The following is a 24,639-nucleotide window of genomic DNA, read 5'->3' as shown; positions in this document are numbered from 1 at the left end:
CATCAGCAAAAGAAGTGTTAGAAGGAAAAGATCCACTTAAGAATCAAGAGGCTAAACACCAAAAAATTCAAAGAATATCAAGAGCTAAACTAGGAATACATAAAATATGAGTTAGCTATTGTAGAAATATTGAAGACAGCATTTTTTACTTGTAAATCTTGTATAAATATTGCTTGAATGATTAAATGTACTATTAAGTCTATCTTCCTGACAGCTTTAAAAGTTAGGTTTCATCTGTCTGAAAATGATTTGAGTCAATGATCCAAGATCTCATCTACATATCTAGCTTCATACTTCTTTTTTAGCAAAATTACTTTCAAAAAAATCCTTGTAAAACATTTGATTGTTTTGTCTCTGGCATGTAAGCAGAATATCTTTAGAACTCTGTTCCTTCTCTCAACTAAGAAATAACCTCCAATCTACTGCCATAACACCCTGAATGTGCCCAATCTTGTCTAATCTTAGAAGCTAAGCAGGGTCGGGCCTGGTTAGTACTTGGATGGGAGAAATAACCTCCAAAAGAAAGTAGCTCTTCAGGCTTTATTTACTTAAAAATATGCCTTACGAATAATCTACGTGCCAAATAATGTACAAAGAAAACTGGAGAATAGAACATAAATCCAGATTTTAAAAACCTTGAGAACTTAGAAACAACCAGTAACACATACCTAAGAGCCATAGTATAATGAAGAGTATACTAAGTACAACAAAAACACAGAAAAGCCTTTTCAAATTCCCAGTAAGAAAATATGACTTCCTGCTGGGAGGCAACTTGAAAGCCAACTCCTGAGTGATAAATGAGATGTAAAAACAAGGAAATGGTCAGACAGAGGCCACAAAATGACAACATGCTCAGGAGGAGGAAAGAATGAGAGAAATAGAAATAGGATGAGACAAAGAGGATGAAAAGAAAACAAGATTTGAAGGAAGGAAATAAAGTTGAAGCTGTAAGGTGTAGGGTCCTGAAGACTCTGTGAAGTAGTTCAAGATATTCTCTGTACAAACTAAGAATCTTTGAAAGTTTTTAATCCAGAGAGCAGTATATGTGGTCTAATCTGTGCTTCATGAAGGCTTCTCTGATAGAAGATTCATCAGAGAGAAGATAGTGCTTAGGACAGGGAAGGAAGATCGAGTAAGGCCCCACTGCAAATAACCTTTAAAAACAGCTTGGATTGGGGTATAGCTCAGTGGCTGAGTGGTACAGTGATATGTACAGCATGCTCAAGGTCCTGGGTTCAATTACCAAAACCACGAGAGTATAAATAAATTTTTTTAAAAAAAATAGACTGAACTAGGGCAACTACATGTAGATGATGGAAACACATTGGAAAGTACTGCAGAGCGATACTTTAAAAGGTTTTAGAAGTAAAATAAGAAAGAAAATGTATGCTAAACATTCCCAGATGGACTGGCAAAGAAATTATGAACCACAGAAAATATTTAGGAGGGAAAATAATTAAGATAGATTTTTTAAGGGGGGCTGGGGATATAGCACAGTTGCTAGAGTGCTTGCCTCACATGCATAAGCCCTGGGATCAATCCCCAGCCCCACCAGGGAAAAAAAAAAAAAAGATAGATTATATATATAAAGTTTGAACATGGAACAAGATATTCAAAAGATCAAAAAATGAGCAGTTGGAATACAGATGGCACAAATGGAGCTCTGGAAAAAGAACAAGACTATAATTTTAGATCTCCATACAAACAGTACTAGAAGCCATGAGATCAATTAAAATTACCAACCAAGGGAAGAGAGATGTGGGTCAAAGGCAGAGAGGTGGGCATCACCTACATTTTATAGATAAGAGGAAAACAAAAAGAATGAGAAGTCAGTGAACAGGCAATTGACAAATTTAAAGGAGAAGAGAGGGACTTTGTTAATATTAGGAAACAATTCCTAATGAATCAATTACAAATGAACCTCTATAGTTTTATAGAATTTGGATGTTTCTGTTTTCTGCCCAGAAAGCCAGAAGAGTACCACATGATAAACATGAGATCACATTTAATTATTTCTTTTAAGTTGTCGTCTCAGGATTTATTTTAAAAAGTAAGAATTATTACATAAAAAGGCATGAATTATAGGTCTCTTAATGCATAATGGAAGTTATTATCCCAAACATTTTCTCTATTTTAAGGTTACCAGCAGTAAGTCTCTCTGCAACATCATCAGAACTGAATTTTTATTTTGCCTATTTGTTCTTTCTTCTTTTTTTTTCTAATTTTACCAATAAAATTAAAATTGAACTTCACAGCAGTGCACGTGAGTTTAAGGTCCTAAAATGTCCAGCAATCACTGGCAGTATCATAGTTAGTGTTTACCACAGAGGACAACTGTGTTACTCAGCTGTGCAGTGCTGAGAAAAAACAACTTGGAGAAAGATCTCTTGGTTACAGTTTCAGAAGTTTCTGTCCATGGTCAGCCTACTCCACTGCTTGGGCCTGTGGTGAGGCAGAGGGAGAGGCAGAACAAGGCTGCTTACTCATGGCAGCCAGAGCAGGCAGAAAGAGGGGAGAAGAGGCCAGCAGGGACAAGACACGTCCTTCCAGGGCATACCCGCTGTGCCCACTTCCTCCACATCGGCCTCACCATCACATTCTCACGCCATCAGCTACAACTCCCTCAGGGGATTCACCCATCACTGAGGTCAGAGAGCCCATGACTGAATCATTTCCTAAAAGCTCCATCTCTGATTACTGATGCACTGAGATCAAGCCTTCACACACCAGCCTTTGAGAGAGATCCCAAGTGCAAACCACTGCAGCAGCTACTATTGGTACAACCAGGCTGGCTTACTCTGGTGTTCTGACCTTTTCAAACCTAGACAAAAGTTGAAAAGTCAGTATAATAAATCTCTGCATATTTTTTACTAAAATTCACCAGTTTTTAATCTTTGCCCCATTTGTTTTATGAGTAATCTCACATTCTCTCTGGACACACAAGTAATCAGTGTGCACACTGACATACCTACTTAGTTTTTTGAAATTCTTTTAATTTTCTGTAGAACCTTTATAAAGTGAGCTTCAGATACAATGTCACTTCTCTCTAAATATTTTAACATCTCCCTCATGAAAAAAAATTAATATTTGGGGGCTGAGGTAATGGCCTCATAGTACAGTAATTGCCTAGCATGTAGGAGGCCTGTGTTCAGTCCCCAGCAGCAAAACAAAACCACACACACACACACAAATGAAAACAACATCTGGGAAGAGAATTTTAAAGGTCATCAAAACACTAGACAACAGAAAATACAGAGGACTAAGCAGAAATGGTCAGCAGATCTGGCAATAGGATTACTGTAGAGAGTGGTTTAAGCAGATCAATACTTCTCAGTTTATTGTCTTTTACAGTAGACTGTATAAACATACACACACATGCATATACATGAAGTACACATATACTATATTTATCCGATAAAAGCAGTGTTTGTAATAACTATCACAAATATAAAACCCCTTAAACTTAGTAATACTATATTATTATGATATTCATGATATCACTACTGGTTACTATGCAGTTATCATACAGCAAGAAGTAGACACAATTTGCACAAGCTCTGTAAGCAGCAAATGTCCCTTCCTTGGAGCACAGGAGTTATTTATATAAACTAAGTACTGCAGCAGGATGGATAATTTCTCATGCTAATAGGTAAGTACACAATATAGATAAAATGTCTTTAGAAGTGGGTACATCCTTCCTAATCAATGATTCTTAAAAATACAATTACATGCATATAAATGGCTAGGAAGAATTTTTTCCTTTTTTTTCTTTTGCACTTCTGGAAGATCACTATGATTACAAGGTAGCATGAAGACTAGAATAGGGGCAGAGGCAAGCGTGTAAAGAGTCGGACCAGTTCAGAAGATTGCTACAGTAATTCAGGTAAGTAAACTCTGAAATTAAATCAACCAGCACTATAATCCGGTAATCTTCAATGTGCTGAAATTCTGTACTTAATACATATCAGATGTCTGATTTCAATAAGAGGAAGTTATAAAGAGATACCCCGAGACACTTTCATGAAACACATATTTTGAAAATCACTAAAATAAGAAAATCTATGTCATGAGAGATTATTTTTTTTCTTTTGTTCATTTAAACCCAGGAGTTTGTGCATGCTATGCAAGTGCTCTACCACTGAGTGATATCCTCAGACCTTTTACTTTTTATTTTACTTTGAAACAGGGTCTTACTAAATTGCCCAGGGGGGTTTGGAATTGCAATCCTCTGGACTCAGCCTCCAGGAGCTGAAATTACAGGTGTGCATCACCAGATGCAGCAAAAAAGTAGTAAAAAAAAAAAAAAAGAAGAAGTGTCACTTTGATCAAGAGATGGGAAGGGCTTTTCCTCAAGAAAAATTAAGACAATCTAACCAGAAAACTGAACATTCACTTAAAAAAAAAAAAAACAAAGAAAAAAAGTCCTCTTCATGAACCTGGCAGTCCCATGCTAAGGAACTGGTCCACTTCCCTGAACAATGAAGGGATCTACAGAACTGAGAGAGAATTCTGTCTCTTTCCTGACATTCTAGGCCTTGCTTTATCAGTGATCCCTTCTCTATTCCTGTCTTAACTGTAGTCTTCTCTAATCCATTAAACCCCAAGTTTCTAATTCTGCAACTGTGTCAATAAAACTGATATAGGTACATTAAAATAGGTTGGAAATCATAATCTAGAGCTTTATAACTTATATTCTTATGCTTATTTATATATTAATTATATTGTTCTTCCCATCCTTCAAAACATACACTTTGATATTCTTCCTACCTAAATTTTATTACTTTTTCTTTCACCACTAAACTTCCTAAAAGATATTTAATATTCCTCTAGTCTACTGCACATATATTTTCACTTCGTACTTAGTTAATCTAATGTTTCCCAAATAGAATCTTCCCCAGCAATGACAGAAAAGGATAGTATAGATGAGCCAGGTGCAGTGGCACAAGCCTGTAATCCCAAAGACTCGGGAGGCTGAGGCAGGAGGATCACGAGTTCAAAACCAGCCTCAGCAACTTAGCGAGGACCTAAGAAACTCAGTGAGACCCTATCTCTAAATAAAATATAAAGGGCTGGGGATGTGGCTCAATGGTTAAACATCCCTGAGTTCAATCCCCAGTACAAAAAAAAAGAAAACTATACAGATGAAAAGCTTAAGGTTGTAGGGAGTTAGCAGGAGTTAGTAAGAAAGTCTCTATATCTATAGTCTTTCAGGAAAAAACTGAGGCAAGGTCATCTGCAGAAAGAAGCATCAATCAAACAAATACTGAATAAATGACCATTTCATATAATGCTGCTTCCTGAAAATACAATTCCAGGCAATAACTATATTGCATGGAATTTACTAAAAGGGCAGTCACTGACTTTAAACAGATGGTCAAAAAAAAAAAAAAAAAAAAAAACCTCTTTAGAATTGACCTATGCCATAGATTTGATGAACACAGGAATTACCTAGATGAAAGTAACAATAAAATGCCTTAGGGGAGAACTTTATACATACATTAGGAAAACAAACTGTAGTGTATATCGGGATGGCTAAAATTTAGCCTCTATCCTACAACAAGGGAGAAATCAAGCTATTTAATTAGGGAAATGGCAGGATGGGATCTGCACTTCTGGAAGATCACCGCGATTACAAGTTAGCATGAAGACTAGAATAGGGGCAGGGGCAAGAGTGTAAAGAGTAGGACCAGTTCAGAAGGCTGCTACAGTAACTCAGGTAAGAGTTGGCAATAGTCTGAATAAAGTAAGAGCAGGGAGGCTGTAGAGGAAAAAATAAGGCAGATCAATTTATCTTGAAAACTAATTATATCTGGAGGGGGTGGGTTGAAAAGCAAAAGGGAATTGGGGGAACACTAAGGATAAAGACTTGGGCAACTAGATATCTGAAAACTTGCATTAAAAGAGAAGCCAGGAGCCTGGCACTGGTAGTGGTGGCAGTGCATGCCTACAATCTCAGTGACTCTGGTGGCAGAGGTAAAAGGATGGCAAGTTCCAGGGCAGCCTCAGAAACTCAGGGACACCCTGTGTCAAAATTTAAAAATCAAAAGGGCTGGCAGATGTGGCTCAGTGGTAGAACACCCCTGTGTTAGAAAGGAAGGAAGGAAGGATGGGAGGGGAGGTAAGGAGAGGGGAGGGGGGAGGAGAGAGAAAGAAGGCTGAGGCTGTAGCTCAGTGGTAAAGTGCTTGTCTCACACATGTGAGGCACTGGGTTCCATCTCAGCACCACATAAAAATACGTACATACGGAGGAGGGGGGGGGTGGGTTGGGATTGTGGCTCAAAGGTAGAGCACTCGCCTAGCACGGGCAAGGCCCTGGGTTCAATCCTCAGCACCACATAAAGATAAATAAGTAAAATAAAGATATTGTGTCCAACTACAGCTAAAAAATAAAAATATTTAAAAATAAATAAATACATAAAGATATTGTGTCCATTTACATTTAAAAATAATTTTTAAAAAGAAAGGAAGGAGGGGGAGAGGGAGGAAGGAGGTATTTGGAAACTAAGAAACAGATTTATGAGATGATAACTGGGATTTGAGTATAGCAGGAAAAAGTGGGAATATTGATGAACAATCAATCCAAAACTGAATGAAAAGATGATCTGGGGCCGGAGTGACACATTCTCCATTCCTAATTTCTTTTTAACTACAAAAGACTCCATGTTGTAATAAATACTCCCCTATTTGATGAATGATGCTTTCTTAAAGTATTGAAGGTTGCCTGTGTGGAGTACGCGTCTCATGTAACTTCTTAATGTAGTTCAGCACAAAATTTAAAAAAGAAGCACCTACACACTCTTCAAAATACAGCAGCAATCAACACAATGCTGTTTACAGCAGCAAAACTCATGACAGCTAAATTACGGAACCAGCCTAGGTGTCCATGAATGAATGAAGAAAATGTACACGATGAAGTTTTATTCAGCCAAAAAGAAACAGAATGAAACTGGAGACTATCCATTGTTAAGCAAAATAAGTCAGTCTCAGAAAGTCAAGGGCCATATGTTCTCTCTTACATGTGTAAGCTAGTATAATAAAGAGAAAAATGGGGAGGATCTCATGAAAATAAAAGTAGAGGAAGGAGATCAGGACATGGAAGTGAGGAAGGAAAGGGAAGGTGCTAAGGAAAAAACTGATCAAATTATGTTATGTGTGTGTATGAATATATAACAATGAAATCCAACTATTATGCATAGTTATAATGCACCAATGAAAACCTTCTGAAACAAGATCAGACTATGCTAAATTCAAAATATCACATTGTACTCTGTAAATGTATGTAACTGTGACTTTTTTCAATAAAAATAATAAAAAATTAGAAGGGAAAAATAACATAAAAATTATAGTGACAAGGTCTGGGGCTGTGGCTCAGTGGTGGAGCGCTTGCCTAGCATGGGTGAGACACTGGCTTCAATCCTCAGCACCTCATAAAAATAAAGTTATTTATGTCCATCTACAACTAAAAATGATTTTTTTAAATAATACTGACAACTTCTACCTTAATGATTATGATGGCTGACATTTAATAAATACAACCTATAAAATATCATGAAGGAGAAAATAATTATCTGTATTTCCAAAAGCCTAAAATTAACCATTACCAGCAGTGTGGCGTATTTCCTTCTAGCCTTTCAAAATGCAAGCCCCCATGGGACATGTTGTGTGGTTCAGGTGACATTTTAATGTTTTCACAATTTTATATTTTGCTTCTTTTTATTTTCTAAATTTTAAAACTTTGTGAGAAATTATCTTGGGTTTAAATCTCAAATCCACTACTTATTGCATACTTTGGATAATTTACTTCAATCTCTATATTTCTTCCTTATTATGACTTAAAAATAATAAAACCAAATATCCCAGGGCCATTATACGAATTAAACAGTATAGTGTGTATTAAATTAACTGCATTTTACATAGTACATGGTAGACATTTAATAAGTGCTAGATATTATTCTATTTAAATGTTTGAGAAATGGTTATAAAGTTATATTTTGAAGGACTAGTGATAAAAGGTAAAACACAAGTTATTACATTTGTAATTTCATGAGCAAAATTTAATTCTTCATTTTTTTTTTATTATTTTTTGTTCTTGAGGGGGTGAGTCTAGTCACTATATTTCTTAAAGGCAAACCAGTTTTACATTTTGATGTTAGCACCTGAAAGTTAAAAAAATGATTAGTCTGACTATGGCTAAAGGAATAATTCCAAAATATACATGTTATTAACTTAAAGAGTAACTACTGCACAGAGGAGTCCTGAGGTGCTGCTAGAAAGGCCTGGGGAAAGCTGGTTGTGTGAGGAAACAGCAGCACCACAACCACCCCAGGCCGCAGAATCCGGGAACCACAGGGAATTCCAAAGCCAGGTGGTGCATCGTCCTACCTTCAGACGGTGTTTTATCTTTCAACAAATACTATTTTATGCTTTTTAATTTTATTTAATTCTACAACTTAGCTTTTAACAAATTATATCATAACTGTCAGAAAACTATTCCTACAATCTAACCTAAACATTTCTGATACTAGTTGGATCCTTTCTTATTTTGCCCTTATGAAAACAGTGGGCAGCTGCTAACAGCTTGACAGCTTTTTGAATTAATAACATAGTTAGAAGTGAAGAAACAGCTGTCAAGCAAGCAGACACAGGAGTAAGCTAAAATTTCCCAAGGAAAATGTCCCCATAAACATTTTACAGTATTTCCAAGACAAGCATTCCAAACATACAAACTGCAAAACCCAAAATAAAACAAAAAAATGCTAATTAACATCCACAGAAATCAAAGCACCTGATGATCATATTAAAAAACAAAATGAAACAATAAAACTTTTAAGGACAAGTTCCAAGGTGTTGAAACAAGGGACTGACAATGTTTTCATGTACCTATGAAGCCAAGATCCTCTTATTTGCTAGGTGTCTGAGTTTTACACTGCCAGAGACAAAAGCCCTTTAGAAACTATTATTAAAAAAAAAAAAAATACTATGTCAAAAATTACTTTTCATTTTGCAATTTCATATTAACAAATCACAACATATGAAGGAGAAGCCAGGCAGTAGCAATTAAGTTGACACCAGTTCTGAATTCTCTGCTGGGCCAATTAAAGTGTTTAAAATGCACATATTTTGTTTAAAAAGTTACAAGATAAAATTAAACAGAAATCTCAACTCCAAGCTTTAAAAGGATTTACAGTACATTCCCAGATGCTTCTTCAGTGGAGATGTAGCAGAAACCGGAAGCAGTGTTGGAAATGTATGCTTAGATCTAAGTGAAAATCCATGAAAGGCATGAGCTTCACAAGGGGAAAAGACTGCACTGTTCCCTTACCATAGCGTAGAGACTCACGCCAAGGCTTAAAAGCCCAGCTAGATTCCAGCTCCACTGCAGTGTCATGAGCCATCAACATGCTTGCTTGCCCACTGATTTTTTTTTTCCCCCAGATAAAACACAAAAACATCAACACAAGTACTCAGAAAAGCATAGAAAAACAGGGGGACTTGGAGGCAGGAAGAAAGTGAGACAAGCTACACAGGGTGAGTGGAGGATGAGTACTCAGGTCCCCCTCACTTTCAACCTCGCCTTTCCCTGTTTGCTTTTCTGCTCTTCTACATAAGCAAGCTGAGGTTGAAAATATCTAACAATTTCAAAGGTGAGAGCACAGGGAGCTGAGAAAGTAGACAAGAAAGAACATAACTAGCACTTAGCCAGAAACTGTATCTAACTCTGGGAGATTGACATTAGGGACCCCACGGAAACATGGGAAAAGCTACAAAAGCCAGAAGCTCTCATAACTCATAATTAAAATGTTAAGACATTAATGGAAAGAGGAAGGAAAATATTCAAGTGAAAAAAAAAAGCAGGCACTCAGCCTGAGGGTGAATCTCCACGGCAGAACACTTGCCTAGCACTGTGCAAAGCCCCAGTTGGATCCCTAGCATGGAAGTGGCAGGGAAGGGCAGGGGATGTGTCTAAAAATCATGGAAAATACATATAATCAAACTAAAGGCAAATATTTTATATTTGAAACAATATAGGTTTCATACTCAGTTTAATGTTTACATTAAGATCTGAATCCAATTTCTAAAATATTATGAAAAATTATAATCACAATTTAATTTAAGTTTACTACAAGCTACGCTCAAAGCTGATTATAGATGAAGTTAAATCTAATAAAGATAACACAGGTAGAGCACCCCTAATCCAAAATGTTCCCAAATCTAAAACTTTTTGAACATGGACATGATACCAAAAGTGAAAAATTCCACACCTGACCTCAGGTAATGGACTGTAGCCAAAATGCAGATGTAATTACCTTCAGACCCTGGAATAACATGTAGGTTAAACACAAATTCATCTCTGTTTAGATATAAATCCAATCCCTAAGATATCCCATTACATATATGGAAATATTCAAAATATTAAGAAAATTCATACTCCTACACACTTTCAATTCCAAACATTTCAGATAAGGGACACTCAACCTGAAATAAGTTATCATCCAAACGAGCCTCCCTTACATCACAAAGCTTTGTGCGTTAACTCAACTTAAAAACAGCAAACCAAGCCGGCACAGTCAGGAAGCTGAGGCAGGACCATCACAAGTTTGATGTTGGTATGGGGCAACTTAGTAAGACCCTGTTTCAAAATTTTTAAAAAAACAAGGGGGGCTGGGATTGTGGCTCAGTGGTAGAGTGCTCGTCTAGCACATGCGAGGCCCTGGGTTCAATCCTCAGCACCACATAAAAATAAACAAAATAAAGATATTGTGTCCAACTACTTCTAAAAATAAATATTAAAAAAACAAAACAAAAAAAAAAGGGATAGAGATGTAGCTCAGTGGTAGAGTCCTGGGGCTCAAGTGCTCATATCAGGGAAAAAGCAAAACAGCTACTCATTTGCAAAATGAACTTTTAACTTTTAAAAACCCACCTACTTGGAGCTGGGGTTGTAGCTCAGTGGTAGAGCACTTGACTCGAATGCGTGAGGCCCTGGATTCGGTCCCCAGCACCACATAAAAATAAATAAAATAAAGGTATTCATTCCATCTACAACTGAAAAAAAAAATTTAAAAATGAAACAAAGGGCTGGGGATGTGGCTCAAGTGGTAGTGCACTTGCCTGGCAAGCGCGGGGCGCTGGGTTCGATCCTCAGTACCACATAAAAATAAAGATGTTGTGTCCACCGAAAACTAAAAAAAAAAAAATAAACATTAAAAAATTCTCTCTTTCTCTCTCTCTCTCTCACTCTCTTTTAAAAAAAAATGAAAGAAAAATAAAAACCTATCTATTTTTGCCAAATGAACAGCCTAGAAAAGATCTCATAAAACATGGAAACTTCATTTGAGGGGGGAAAAAACGGGTGATAATAAAAGAGAAAGATACGCATCATGAAAATGTAAAGCTTTGCCTAAAAGTTTGTTCATATCTTATTAAAATTTTGCTTTGTCTAATTCACTAAATTCTTTGAAGAACTTCACTATGATCACCAGAAAATGCTTTGAATAGGAAACTGCTTAGTAACCATTGCAGTTCTTATTATGACAAAGAACTGGGAAATGATGAATATAAACAATAAAGAAATGAAAACTCCAAGAACAGAGAAGAAAGAGAGGGATGCAGACGAACTGGCTCCTACAGCAGGTCTACGAACAAACTTTATTCACAAACTTTTTTTTTTGGTACTGGGAATTGTGAAACTCCGGGGCACTGGACCACTAAGCCCTATCTCCAGCCCTATTTTTTATTTTATTTAGAGACAGAGTCTCACTGAGTTGCTTAGCGCCTCGCCATTGCTGAGGCTGGCTTTGAACTTGCAATCCTCCTGCCTTGGCCTCCCGAGCTGCTGGGATTGTAGGCATGCGCCACTGCACTCAGCTCTCAAACTTCTTAAAGTGAATCTGTAGTCAACTGTACAGAGTAGTGGATAACCAAATGCCCCCAAAATGAAAGAAATGATTACAAAAGACCTCAAATTTCTCATAGTAAAAATTTTTTAAATTATTTTGCTTTCATTATTTTTCTTAGGAAATTTGTGATATGGGTGAATAATAATAAAATGAACAGGCTCTGTGGTTGTGTGGTTGTGTGTGTTACCAGGACCATTCTAACAGAGTGTCTTGTAATATTATATAAATACACTGTTGGATAAAGAAATAAATACATGGGATAATAATATTTTGAAAATTACAGAAGGGGACAAAGCAGCAAACAGCAGAGGCACAGGCTGGTAGCAAGTGGAATGGAAGCCAGGAAAGAGCCAGGTAGCAGCGGAGGACAGGGCCACAACCCGTGCAGGTTGGGCAGGAACCTCACGTGAAGGTTCAAACCCAGACTGCCTAGCAGATCATAAGCTCAAACCGTTTCCTCTGGTCTCCTTTAATGGTTAGTTGAAAATAAAAGGTTTTGCGTATAAGGAAAGAAAAACAACACTCCCCTGCCTCGATTAGCTAAAGGGATGTTCCAAATTTTTGTATAGAGCAAATTCCCTCCATCCCAAAGCACATCAAATTCACATAAGCAAATAAAGCTGCTCAGATTCAGCGTCCTCAGATCAGAGGACCAGAAAGGCAATGTCCACCTGAGGAGAAGCAACCAGTGCTGACCAGAGTACGGAATGTCCTGGTTCTGATGTTCTGATGTAAAGGCAAGAGGTGTGAGGAGAAAACTCTGACAAAGAGTAAGAGAGACATCAAAACAATCTTCAAGACAGAGGGAAATATCTTTTAAAAGAATAAAAGATTTCATCTTTTAATCAAAGCTTATCCCCAGATGGCGAATGTGCTACACATAAAGATATTGGGCTGGAAATATGCCCCAAGAAATCTATGGAGAAAGACAACGCCCAGAGAAATTAGACCTATATGCTAAGCACAGAATGAGATCGCTGAGATACAGCACACAAGTCTCCCCCTCTCAGATACTTCTGGTAAGTACGGGGCCAGTGTGTTGCAACTATATATTTATGCTCAACAAGTCTGTCACTCAAATGGGCAGAGATGCTGGTAGAGGTTTCAGTATCTAACAACCATTCATTCACACAATCATTTACTCAATCATTCATGCACAAAGATACATTCATTTTACTACAGATATTATGTCTTAGTGCTTGGCCAGACTCCAAGAATACAACAAAAACAACACTGACTTGGCCTCTACACCATGGAGCTTAGACTCTAGGTAAAAGAGACATTAAACAGATATTAGCAGATACTTAAGGACTAGGTAAAGCAATTGTACAGGATGATACAAGAATCTAAACAGGCTCTTGGGAACCCCAGAGGCGCAGACTGGCTTCCAGAAGACCTGGCATTTCAGCAGGAGGAGGAAGAGTCAGGCAGCCAAAGGAGACCAATGAGGCTGCATCATCTGGAGCCCCCAGTGCTGACCTCCAGCTCATCTTGGGAAAGAGACACAAGAAAACAGTGACAGTCTTCCTGGTGTCGCTCCAGATTCTGATCTGGCAAGAAAAGAGCACATCTAGCTTGTCTGCCCTGTGCTCTGATCAATGTTCATCTCCTGGCTTCCTTTCCCTGCGCCCTCTAGACAAATATGAATCATGCACAGAAATCTTGACACCCCTGAAAAGAAGGCTGCAGGCTAGAAGAGCCTGTCACTGAAAAGGACTGATGCCGGGAGCAGCACGAGCCTTTCTCCAGGCATAGGCGCTCCTGCAAAGCCCCGCATTGCTACCTCATTTTTTATTGCAAATAAATCAACTGCTTCCCTCCTAGTTCAATGATTTGATTTATCTGTGTAATGAAACAAGAGAAAAAAATATACTCTACAATAAAATTGAGCTGAGTTTCGATCGTTTTATAATAAATAAACTGAGTGAATACTGAGCAAATATTTAGCCTTCTAGAATGTTCTCTGATTATTTTTACTTAGAAGTGCATGTTTACTTTTTAATTTGCTCTTTTTTGTTACATGACAGTAAAATGAATGTTGGCAAATTATACATACATAGAGTATAACATATTCTATTTAGGATCCCACTCTTGTGGTTGTGCATGATGTAGAGTTGCCCTGGTCATGTATTCAAATACAAAGCTAGGAAAGTTCTACTCTTTCCTAATCCCCTCCTGGCTCCCTTCCCTTCTGTTTCCCTTTGTCTACTCCAATGGATTTCTATTATTCCCCTCCCCAACCTCCCTTGTTTTGGGTTAGTATCCACAAATCAGAGAAAACAATCGGCCATTGCTTTGTTGGGATTGGCTTATTTCATTTAGCATGATATTCTCCAGTTCCATCCATTTATGGGCAAATGCCATAACTTCATTCTTCTTCATGACTGAGTATTATTCCATTGTGTATACATACCGCGTTTTCTTTATCCATTCATCCATTGAAGGACACCTAGGTTATTTCCATAGCTTGGCTATTTTGAGATGAGCTGATATGAACACTGCTGTGGCTGCATCACTGTAGAATTTTTAATTCCTCTGGGTATAGAACAAGGAGTGGAATAACTCAAATAGTGGTTCCATTCCAAGTTTTCTAAGGAAGCTCCATAGTGCTCTTCATATTGGTTCCACCAATTTGCAGTCCCACCAACAATGTATGAAAAAGTACCTTTCTCCCCACATCTGCATCGACATTTATTGTTACTTATATACTTTATAATTACCATTCTACACTGAGGTGGAATCTCGGTGTAGTTTTAACTTGTATTTCTCTAATTGCTAAAGATGTTGAACTTTTTTTCTTTTGGAGAGGGGTACCAGGGATTGTATTTTATTTAGAGACAGGGTCTTATTGAGTTGTTTAACGCCTTGCATTTTGCTGAGGCTGGATTTGGACTCGCAATCCTTTTGTCACAGCCTCTTGAGCCACTGGGATTTCAGGAGTGTGACACTGCGCGCAGCTTTGTATGCTTTTTTGACCGTTTGTATTTCTTCTTCTTAGAAGTGATTATTCACTTCCTTTGCCCATTTACTGATTGGGTTATTTACTTTTCTGGTGTTAAGTGTTTTGAGTTCTTTGTATATCCTGGAAATTAATGCCTTATCTCAGGTGCAGGTGCTAAAGATTTTGCCCATTCTGTAGGCTCTCTGTTCATGTTGTTTCTTTGCTTTGAAGCTTTTCAGTTTGATACCACCCCATTTACTGTTTCTTAATTTTACTTCTGGAACTTTAGGACTCTTCTTGAGAAATTCAGTTCCCAAGATGACATGTTGGAGTCGGGCCTATTTTTTTTTTTTTAATTTTTTATTGTTGGTTGTTCAAAACATTACATAGTTCTTGATATATCATATTTCACACTTTGATTCAAGTGGGTTATGAGCTCCCATTTTTACCCCATATACAGAATGCAGAATCACATCAGTTACACATCCATTGATTTACATATTGCCATACTAGTGTCTGTTGTGTTCTGCTGCCTTTCCTATCCTCTACTATCCCCCCTCCCCTCCCCTCCCCTCCCCTCTTCTCTCTCTGCCCCCTCTACTGACATTCATTTGTCCCCCTTGTATTATTTTTCCCTTTCCCCTCACTTCCTCTTGTATGTACTTTTGTATAACTCTGAGGGTCTCCTTCCATTTCCATGCAATTTCCCTTCTCTCTCCCTTTCCCTCCCACCTCTCATCCCTGTTTAATGTTAATCTTCTTCTCATGCTCTTCGACCCTACTCTGTTCTTAGTTACTCTCCTTATATCAAAGAAGACATTTGGCATTTGTTTTTTAGGGATTGGCTACCTTCACTTAGCATAATCTGCTCTAATGCCATCCATTTCCCTGTAAATTCTGTGATTTTGTCATTTTTTAATGCAGAGTAATACTCCATTGTGTATAAATGCCACATTTTTTTTATCCATTCATCTATTGAAGGGCATCTAGGTTGGTTCCACAGTCTTGCTATTATGAATTGTGCTGCTATGAATATCGATGTAGCAGTGTCCCTGTAGCATGCTCTTTTTAGGTCTTTAGGGAATAGACCAAGAAGGGGAATAGCTGGGTCAAATGGTGGCTCCATTCCCAGCTTTCCAAGAAATCTCCATACTGCTTTCCAAATTGGCTGCACCAATTTGCAGTCCCACCAGCAATGTACAAGTGTACCCTTTTCCCCACATCCTCGCCAGCACTTGTTGTTGTTTGACTTCATAATGGCTGCCAATCTAACTGGAGTGAGATGGTATCTTAGGGTGGTTTTGATTTGCATTTCTCTGACTGCTAGAGATAGTGAGCATTTTTTCATGTACTTGTTGATTGACTGTATGTCCTCCTCTGAGAAGTGTCTGTTCAGGTCCTTGGCCCATTTGTTGATTGGGTTGTTTGTTCTCTTATTGTCTAATTTTTTGAGTTCTTTGTATACTCTGGATATTAGGGCTCTATCTGAAGTGTGAGGAGTAAAGATTTGTTCCCAGGATGTAGGCTCTCTATTTACCTCTCTTATTGTTTCTTTTGCTGAGAAAAAACTTTTTAGTTTGAGTAAGTTCCATTTGTTGATTCTAGTTATTAACTTTTGTGCTATGGGTGTCCTATTGAGGAATTTGGAGCCCGACCCCACAGTATGTAGATCGTAGCCAACTTTTTCTTCTATCAGACGGCGCGTCTCTGATTTGATATCAAGCTCCTTGATCCATTTTGAATTAACTTTTGTGCATGGCGAGAGAAAGGGATTCAGTTTCATTTTGTTGCATATGGATTTCCAGTTTTCCCAGCACCATTTGTTGAAGATGATATCCTTCCTCCATTGCATGCTTTTAGCCCCTTTATCAAATATTAGATAGTTGCAGTTTTGTGGATTGGTTTCTGTGTCCTCTATTCTGTACCATTGGTCCACCCGCCTGTTTTGGTACCAGTACCATGCTGTTTTTGTTACTATTGCTCTGTAGTATAGTTTGAAGTCTGGTATCGCTATACCGCCTGATTCACACTTCCTGCTTAGCATTGTTTTTGCTATTCTGGGTCGTTTATTTTTCCATATGAATTTCATGATTGCTTTCTCTATTTCTACAAGAAACGCCGTTGGGATTTTGATTGGCATTGCATTAAACCTATAGAGAACTTTTGGTAATATCGCCATTTTGATGATGTTAGTTCTGCCTATCCATGAACAGGGTATATTTTTCCATCTTCTAAGATCTTCTTCTATTTCTCTCTTTAGGGTTCTGTAGTTTTCATTGTATAAGTCTTTCACCTCTTTTGTTAGGTTGATTCCCAAGTATTTTATTTTTTTTTGAAGATATTGTGAATGGAGTGGTTGTCCTCATTTCCATTTCAGAGGATTTGTCGCTGATATACAGGAATGCCTTTGATTTATGCATGTTGATTTTATATCCTGCCACTTTGCTGAATTCATTTATTAGCTCTAATAGTTTCTTTGTAGACCCTTTTGGGTCTGCTAGGTATAGAATCATGTCATCAGCAAATAGTGATAATTTAAGTTCTTCTTTTCCTATTTTTATGCCTTTAATTTCTTTCGTCTGTCTAATTGCTCTGGCCAGTGTTTCGAGAACTATGTTGAACAGAAGTGGTGAGAGAGGGCATCCCTGTCTTGTTCCAGATTTTAGAGGGAATGCCTTCAATTTTTCTCCATTCAGAATGATGCTAGCCTGAGGCTTAGCATAGATTGCTTTTACAATATTGAGGTATGTTCCTGTTATCCCTAGTTTTTCTAGAGTTTTGAACATAAAGGGATGCTGTACTTTGTCGAATGCTTTTTCCGCATCTATCGAGATGATCATATGGTTCTTATTTTTAAGTCTATTGATGTGGTGAATAACATTTATTGATTTCCATATATTGAACCAGCCTTGCATCCCAGGGATGAATCCTACTTGATCATGGTGCACAATTTTTTTGATATGTTTTTGTATCCGATTCGCCAGAATTTTATTGAGGATTTTTGCATCTAGGTTCATTAGAGATATTGGTCTGTAGTTTTCTTTCCTTGAAGTGTCTTTGTCTGGTTTAGGTATCAGGGTGATGTTGGCCTCGTAGAATGAATTTGGAAGTTCTCCCTCTTTGCTTTGTGGATAAAGATGTGGTCTATTTTAGTGACTGTTCCATGTGCTGCTAAAGAGAAAGTGTGTTCATTCATTGATGGGTGAAATATTCTCTATATGTCTATTAAATATAAAATATTGAATTATTAATTGTATTAAATTATTAATTGTATTCTTTAATTTTTGTTATGATAATCTAGCTACTGGTGAGAGAGATGTACTGAAGTCACCTAGTATGATTGTGTTGTGATCTATTTGATTCTTGAGATAGTGGAGGGTTTGTTTTATGTATGTAGATGCTCCATCGTTTGGGGCATAAATATTTAAGATTTTCATGTCTTGTTGATATATAATTCCCTTAAGCAGTATAAAATGGCCTTCTTTGTCTTCTGAGTAATTTTGACTTGAAGTCCCCCTTATCAGATATGAGGATAGAAATCCCTGCTTGTTTGCAAGATTAATGTGAATAGGAGGTTTTTCCCCATTCTTTTACCTTCAATCTGTGGATGTCTTTAAGGCTGGAGATTTTTAAATTAGATATTAAAAGACCAAAATTAACAGATACCTTTATCAGGCTATGGTTAAGAATGGCACTTTACTTCTGTGGTTTTCTTCCCTAAAACCCATAATCCCAGTTTAATCCTAAGAAAAATATCAACCAAACTCAAATTGAAAGGCATTCTACAGAAGACATGACTAGTGAGTGTATCTTCAAATTGACAAGCCAGCAAAAATAAGAAAAGGAATTGAAACTTTCACAGTCCAGAACAACCTAGGAGACAGGATGACTAAATGTAACATGCAAGTCCAGAAGGGACCCTGGCACAGACAAAAGACTTACAGAAACACTAAAGAAATCTAATAAAGCATTGAGTTTAATAATAAGTACAGACAATGTTCAAGAAAGATTTAATTAAAAGCCTGTATGTGGCAAAAGCCTGCTTTGATAACCAGCCCTAAGAAGTCTTCTGGGGCTGGGGATGTGGCTCAAGCGGCAGCGCACTCGCCTGGCATGCATGCGGCCCGGGTTCGATCCTCAGCACCACATACAAACAAAGATGTTGTGTCCGCTGAAAACTAAAAAATAAATATTAAAAAAAAATTCTCTCTCTCTCTCTCAAAAAAAAGAAGTCTTCTGGGAGATAACTCTGGGAATTTGGATTGTGATGCTTAACAGATTTTTCTAAGGCCTTCTGCCAAACTCCACTAGTTTGTCCAGTTAAGTTTATACTGACATGCGATTCATGGTGACCATTTGATTTTACTCTGGGAGGTCTGGAATCTTGAGTAGCTGAGGTCAATCAGGCTAGCACTGCAGGATACCTACAGGATTGGCCCCCTTTAAAATTCTGGGTATTAAGGCTCCCATGAACTTTCATGGTTGACAATACTGCACACAGGTCATCACACAACACTGCTAGGAAAATTAAGTATGTTCCCAGGTCACTGCACCAGGAGAGCACACCTAGAAGTTTGTGCTTGGTTCCTCCTGGACTTCACCCCAAGCACCTTTTCCCTTTGTTCATGCTGATCTGTATCTTTCATTACATGAGTGTCACAGCTGCTAAGTCCAGCGAATCCTTCTAATACATCACTACGCTGAGAAAGACAGATAGGTGGGCAGACAAGTAGGTAGGTAGGTAGGTAGGTGGGCAGACAGTAAGTAGGTAGGAAGTTAAATTACTCCTCGATATATACCCAAAAGAACTGAAAACAGATGTTCAAACAAAAATTTGTATGTAGCGGGGCATGAGGGTGCATGCCTGTGTTTCCAGCAACTTGGGAGATAGGAGGAGTACAAGTTCAAGGTCAGCCTCAGCAACCTTGCAAGATAGGAGCTTAAAAAAAAGGGTGGGGCGGAGGCGGAGGCAGACAGGACAGTGTGTCCTGAGGATGTAGCTCAATGCTAAAGCATCCCTGGGTTCAAGCTAGCTCCAGCTTTTTTATTATTTAATAAATATTAAATTTATTATTATTATTATTATTATTATTTAATTTTATTATTTAAATAAATATTCATAATAACATTATTCATGAGTGCCAAAAGTATACAAACAACCCAACTGTCTACCAATCAATGAATGGATATTTTAAATGTGATATATCCATATAAATGAATGTTATTTGGCAATTAAAAGAATGAAGTACTAACAAATAACACAATGTGGATGAACTGTGAAATCCTTATGCTAAGGAAAACATGACAATCCAAAAAAGTCACATACTTTATTGTTCCATTTATATGAAATGTCCAGAATAGGCAAATATTATAAAGCAGATAAGTGGCTGACTAAGAACAGGGGGAGAGGTCAGTTGGAAGGTGATGGGTGAAGGGTAATGGATGTCTTTTTAGGAAGAGGAATGTTCTAAAGCTGATGTTAGTGATTGTTACTCAAATTTGTAAATATACTAAAGATGGATGAATTGGACCCTTTCATTGGATAAACTCCTTGGTACATTAATTATATCTCATTAAAGGTATTATGGGGAAAAAAGCACCAACCTGACTGGATTAATTATTTCTCAATGAGAATGATATGAGGGGAAGACCACCCTCAATGTGGTGGGGGCACCATCCAATCCACTGGGATCCCAGGTAGAGAAAAGGTAAACGGTTCTCTCCTGGAACTGAACCCCTTCTTCTCCAGCCCTTGAGCATGGTGACTCCAGGTTCTCCCACCTTCACACTCTGGGACTGGTACCAGTGACACGCCAGATTCTCAGGCTTTTAGCCTCAGATAGAATTATACCATCATATTCTCTGACTAGGGGCCTCTTAGACTTGGATTGAGCCCTATGAGGTGTTTCCCAGAGTCACCAGCTTCAGCCTCCATAATAAATCCCCTCACAGATATACCTGAAATAACAGTGTGTCTGTGTGTGTATAAATAAACAAAATCCCCCAATAGTTCTGACTCTGAAAAGCAAAAGAACTGTATCTGAAAAATTAGCAACATGTTTCATGAAATTTCATTCAAACACCCAATAAACATTCACTTAGTTATTACTATCTGCCAAGCACCAAGAGTACAAAGAGGAACAACAAAAACTTAGGTCAAAATGACACATTCTGCCAGGTACAGTGGCTCATGCCTATAATCACAGGGGCTGGAGAAGGCTGAGGCAGGAGGATCATAAGTTCAAAGCCAGCCTCAGCAAAAGAGCAAGGTGCTAAGCAACTCAGTGAGACCCTGTCTCTAAATAAAATACAAAATAGGGCTGAGGATGTGGCTTAGTGGTTGAGTGCCCCTGAGTTCAATCCCCGGTACCAAAAAAAAAAAAAACACAACACATTTTGTGTACTTTTGTGTACAAGTGCACTGTACACATTACAGCATCTTTGGTAACTTAAAGATGTTAGAAAATAATTTTTCAGCATATGCATAAATATGAGGTGGTTCAACAAAGGTAGACATAATGTGAGATTCACTGTATCAGTAATTCTTTGGAAAGTAGTAAGACCAATGGATTCAAGGTCAAGATCAGTTGAATGCACAATTATTCCATGTCTGCATTAAGTGAAATGTGAATGAAATGTAAAACCACAAAAGAATCACATTAGCCCTACCCATTGATATCAGTCTTTATGCAAAGTATCTCCTTTACCCTAAGTGTGTACTGTCAGCAGTCTCCAAATGTTTAGAAAAGCAACCAAAGGGTCATACAAATGCAGTAACTGCTTTTTATTGAAACCTCAACATTATTTACAAACATAAAACAAGACAACCAATATAAAATGTAAATTAAATTGCATTTAGAACCTGAGAGGAGGACTGATTTCACCAAAGTTAATAAGGACTGAAGTTGATAACAGAAATTGTGAATCCTTTCACTAACTTTTGCTCTCTCATTTCTCCTAAAGGAGGCCTAAGTAAGGTTAAAAAAATAATAAGAAGAATGAAAGAGTTAAGCTCTAAAATATTTAATAAGGTTAAAACTACAGTCCTGATTTTGGCACTGAATATTTCCTGATTAAAAGTAATCTACTTTTCCAAATGTGCTTTCCTGTTGAATTGTTATTACAGAAAACTATAAATATGCATGAGAACTTGGCAAGGAAGACTAGGATCTTGGGAGTGATAGAAGACACTTTTCTGTCTAGCCAACAAGAAATAGAATCAAAAGAAACCAAAATTTGCCAAGAACCAATATGGAATTAACAGAATTTCCACAGGTTGTGGTATTTATTCCAAAAAAAGCAAGATTTTATTTAATAATGCATGAGAGAAATCCTCAATCCCTTGAGTTTGTGAAAAACTTAAAAATATAGAATGTGTATATATTTAAAGAATAGAAACTCAAATAGATTCCTTCTAAATATCCTAAGGGTATATGAAGAATGAAATATAATTATGGTCAATTAAACCACTTCATTCAAATCTCTGCACCAGAAACATACCACTAATGAGCTCATCCTATGAGATTCAACTGACAGTCACATTCTGATATTGTAGGCTCATCTGAAAAGATGCCAGGTAATAATACAGCAGTAAATTTTGAATACATAATTAGTGAAAGACAGCCTTTTGATTATTCATATAAATAAGAAGTTTACCATTTGTAAAAATGAAAGTGAATGAGGAATGTTTATGTGAGTGATGATATTTGGTTTGATAGCTAAAGATACCCCAGCTGGGGCTGGGGATTCCAGTTAGTCTAAGGCTCTGGCCACAGTTCACTTTACAAAATTCAGTTAACCCTTTTGATGGTTTTTAAATTACCGTGAACCCAATATCTAAATTCTGAAAACAGATAAAAAGGCAAGGGTAAAAGTATAAAGATATATAAATTGTCTAAAATAAAAGACAATTTAAAACTCCTCTACATAAAATAGAAAAAGCCTGGACTGGGACACTTAGATGCAAAATGGAATTAAATTTGATGGTCACCAATTTGTATTTATTTCGTTAAGAATGCTATTTATCACAGCTAATTGTTAATGGTGCATATGAAGTGACTCACTGCCAAGATAATACGTAAATACAGGACTAGGGTTGTAGCTCAGTGGTACAGCACTTGCCTCACACGTGTGGGACACTGGATTCAGGTTCGATACTCAGCACCACATAAAACAAACAAATAAATAAAGATATTGAGTTAATCTACAACTAAAAAATTTTTTTTAAAAAAGATAATACGTAAATACAAATATTAAAAGCACCATATTTCTTTCATTGAACATCCCTATGTTCATCCTTCCAGAGTAGGGCAGGCTTAGGGCAGGCTTTTACAGGCATCTTCACACTGCAAATGTTAAATTCATTGAACTAGTTTTTAAACTTGCTAAAGATATCAGCTGTTTTTTAAAATATCAAAAAATTTACATGAATGTTAAATGAATGTTAGAAAAGAATGTTACATGAAAATAATAATACACTTTATTGTACTGTGGTACAGCCGAAGGATGCTGTGTTCATTTTTATATATATCTGAAATTCATCATTTACTGTGAGGGCTTTTCTCAAGAAAATTAAAATTATTCATTCAACAAATCTGGGTATTACTACATGCTAGTTATATGGTAAGTATCAAGGATAAAATAAAAGTTAAGAACTTATGCTGTTACAGAACATAAAATCCCAAGTAATAGTCCAGCTACACCTTTTATCTAAAAATTTACCATTTTTATATAGAGAGAAGACACGTAATTGATAATTATTTTTTCATTTTCTTTTTAAAATCTGTATTTATCTAAACTAATCAGTATAACTTCTCATAATAAAGATCTTTCCAGTCAAGAAAATAAACTAAAGAAAAAGTCTAATGTGAAAATAAAATGAGTTTTGCTTTAAGCTTTTTGTGTTTTTAAATTGTTGTCACATCAACTATAAATTAGAACAACTTTTCTATAAAAAGAAAACAAGAACTTAATGACATTTGTCACAATCTTTATAAATCACATATTTTAGTCTGATAATTCCACTTCTAGCAATAATAAATGCAATATCTGTACACAAATATTTTCATGGCAATAGTGTAGAAAAACAGAAAAAAGCTAAGCAGGTGTGACGGTGCATGCTTGCAATCCCAGGAACTGGGGTGGCTCAGGCAGCGGGATCAACAGTTAAAGGTCAGCCTGCACAACTTAGGAAGGCCCTAATCAACTTAGCAAGACTCTGTCTCAAAATAAAAAGAAAAAGTGCTAAAGATGTGGCTTAGTGGTTAAATACCACTGGGTTCAATCCTTAGAACCAAAAGAAAACCCAAACAAGAAAGAGAGAGAGAGAGAGGGAGAAGGAGAAAGAGAGAGGGAGGGAGGAAGGAAGGAAGGAAGGAAGGAAGGAAAGTTAAATATTTCATTTTAGAAGAAGGATAAAATAATCCTCTCCATATAAAAATGTAAGGGCTGGGGCTATGGCTCAGTGGTAGAGCACTCACCTAGCATGCATGAGGCACTAGGTTCAAGTCTCAGCATCACATAAAAATAAAATAAAGGTATTGTGTAAAAGACAAAAAACCGAGCTATATCCATATAAAAATGTATCCATATAACAGCCATTATACAGTTTTCTAAAATAAGTTGGCCAATAAATTTTAAAGTTAAATGTTTAACTTTAAGAGAAAAAAAATATAAAACTTTTTATGTCCTAAGATCAACTATATTAAAATATATATAGGAGCAGGAAAAAAAATCTTAGAAGTATACAAAATGTTAACAGTTATTATCTCTAGGTAAGGAAACTGGAATTTCACAATT

The 24,639-nt window shown here is 37.0% G+C and overlaps 1 protein-coding gene across 2 annotated transcripts in view; it reads right to left on the bottom strand.

The window, feature by feature from the left end:
- The window catches only part of Afg2a (AFG2 AAA ATPase homolog A), a 271,575-nt gene that overhangs the window by 206,201 nt on the left and 40,735 nt on the right, over positions 1 to 24,639 (bottom strand). The window lies entirely within an intron of this gene.

Source organism: Marmota flaviventris, chromosome 7 (assembly GCF_047511675.1).
Source record: "Marmota flaviventris isolate mMarFla1 chromosome 7, mMarFla1.hap1, whole genome shotgun sequence".
Lineage (NCBI taxonomy): Eukaryota > Metazoa > Chordata > Mammalia > Rodentia > Sciuridae > Marmota > Marmota flaviventris.
Note: the sequence above shows the minus strand (reverse complement) of the source record. Positions and strands in the feature narration are given on the sequence as shown.